Source organism: Pseudophryne corroboree, chromosome 2 (genome assembly GCF_028390025.1).
Source record: "Pseudophryne corroboree isolate aPseCor3 chromosome 2, aPseCor3.hap2, whole genome shotgun sequence".
Classification (NCBI taxonomy): domain Eukaryota; kingdom Metazoa; phylum Chordata; class Amphibia; order Anura; family Myobatrachidae; genus Pseudophryne; species Pseudophryne corroboree.
In genome coordinates this window covers 141697346-141699949 of record NC_086445.1, presented here as the reverse complement: position 1 = coordinate 141699949, position 2604 = coordinate 141697346, and the positions used below count along the sequence as shown (strand labels likewise).

General features: G+C 40.7%; 1 pseudogene; it reads right to left on the bottom strand.

Annotated features, from left to right (window-relative positions):
- Positions 1 to 347: 347 nt before the first annotated feature.
- Positions 348 to 2313, bottom strand: LOC134990669 (zinc finger MYM-type protein 1-like; annotated as a pseudogene).
- Positions 2314 to 2604: the final 291 nt, after the last annotated feature.

The following is a 2604-nucleotide window of genomic DNA, read 5'->3' as shown; positions in this document are numbered from 1 at the left end:
TTGGCTTTTTCCAGATCAATGTTTGCTGCTTTCAGGTGCCTTCTTAGCCTTGGTATTTCTATTAAAACTGAACTTTCAGATAACTCATCATAGAAAGTGGTTAGTTTTGGAACAGACACCTTTAACTGTTCATCAGTGGCAGATATGAGACTCTTCGCTTGAACAGCTTCAAACATGGCTGATATTTCCTGGATGGCTCTTGATCTGATCTGAAGTTCAGAAAGAAAGCGATCAATGCACTCAAACATCGCCCTTTTATTTTCTTCTTGAAGAGAGAGTCCAGCGTCACTTGCTTGTTCCCCGGCCAACCGCTTCTTGAACCTGGCTCTTCTCTGTACTGCAATTCCTTATTCATCTGATTTTGAAAGTGCCTCTTCAATTGCATGCTCCACTAGATGACTGCGTTCCTCATGCAGAAAAAGTTTAAGCGCTTCTAACTTTGCCACCACCTTGTCGAGAGTTAAGCCCTTAGTCTGCAGGTACTGCTGTGTAAGATTAACTTCCTGAAGTACATCACACCAGAAGTACAGGTAGCACAGAAAAGTGAAATCACAGACAGCAGGCAAAAGACCTTGTGCTGCTCCTCTTGTGTCCACATTTTCATGTACATCACAAAGAGCTTCAATCAGGTCCACAAACTTATCAAGCTTTTCCTTAACTGGCGTAACTGCAGCATGATGAGCACTCCAGCGTGTTGTTGATAACCTTTTCACTGAAACTCCAGTATGTTCAATTAACACATCCCATTGATGGGTTGAATTAGCAAAGAAAGAAAACATTGCCTCAAGAGTTCCAAAAAATGTCACACATGATGCATTTTCAGCAAAAGAGTGCTGACCGCACAAATTAAGTGAATGGTCCACACATCCACTAAAAATAGCTTTCCTGTTCTTTCTCTTAAGAATGGCTTGTACACCTCCATGGATTCCAGCCATAGTGGCAGCATTATCATAGCCTTGAGAACGACACATCATTATGTCCAGTCCATCATTTTCCAGTGTTTTTAAAATGTCAGAACTGAGGTTAGCAGCTGTTTTCCCCTTTAAAGGGAAAAATCCGAGAAATACCTCTTTTACTTCAACTTTCATGTTGTTGATTGTTACATATCTGATCACTTCGGACATCTGGTCAGTATGTGATATGTCAGGTGTGCTGTCAAACATGATCCCAAAATACTTTGCATACTTTATGTCCATGACAAGCTTCTCCTTCACATGATTTGCCAGGACACTTATAAACTCATTCTGAGTGTTTGGTGCTAGATATGAGACTGACACTTTAAGTTTACACGTGCTCCGTTTTAATCTCATTAGGTGCACTTTCAGCACTGGATCATATTTTGAAAATACCTCAACCATCTCAAGAAAGTTCCCTTTATTCAATGAAGTCTCATCTTCCTTGTGGCCGCGGAATGCCAGATTCTGCTTGGCAAGAAACAACGTGATAGCAAGCAATCTGTGCAAGATATCCCTCCATTTTTTCTTCTCCATTTCCATTAAAGAAATACTTTTGGCGTCAATGGTTTTGTGCAGCCTAAGTCCTGCTGCCAATGTTTTCCACTTTTCAAGGCAACATAGGTGTTCTTCGGAAGTCTCATTGTTATGTACTTTCGGGTTCAGTTTCCACCACTTCTGAAACCCAGTCACAAATTTGGATTTCATACTTGTAGCACTAATGGCAAAACAGTCGGCAGCAGAAACAGTATAATTTGTTGCTGACAACTGAGTAAACCATCCATGACCGCAGAATTTTCTCACCATTTGGCATTATTTTGTAAAACCACTCTTTTGAAATCTGGCGTACACCGCCCTTTGCTTTTGCATCTGATTCTTTCCTCGCCACAGCACTGAAAGGCCCATCTTTATTTTGGAAATAATCGCTTCCCCTTTTGATGATTTCAACCCGAAAATGATCTGGAACTGGTATTTCCCAGAAAGAAACATCATATAAAATTTGCAAATCTTTCTCCGTAACATCACTTATCTCCTTTACAGTATCAAGGCTAGAGTCACTTTCAGCACTTTCTTCTGCTTCACATTCTTCTATTTCCACTGCTTGTGTTTCTGCTGTAAATTCTGCAATTTCCACATCTTGCTCTTCAGCAGAATGCATGCAAGCAACAGAAGTATGAGCAGTATCAATTGGAGACTGACACTGAGGAGCTGCGTCTTTTGATGAACCCTGGCCATCATCCTGTCTTTTGACAAACTGAAGCATGGATCCAGCTAGTGTTTTCAGTGATTTATTTCTTGCCTTTTTTGCTTTCCTTTGCTGGCATCCACTTGGCCTCTTTGATTTATGCACTCCATGCATCATGATAGAATATCCCTGCAAATGATAAAAAGGCATTATCTGCATTTTTTTTAAAATAAAACTAAAAACAACAAAAAAAGTAAAATGTAAATCTATTGTGAATAGGACAGGAAGAGGAAGGCAGATCTTGGATCATGCGATTCTGCTGCTACCAGAGGCGGATTGGCCATAGGGTCTACAGGGAAGATTCCCGGTGGGCCGACGCACGCGTGGGGCCTGTTTTGTTTGAGGACATGTGGTCCTATTTATAGACATAATGAATAATTTGCATATATGAAAAGACTTTGCCAC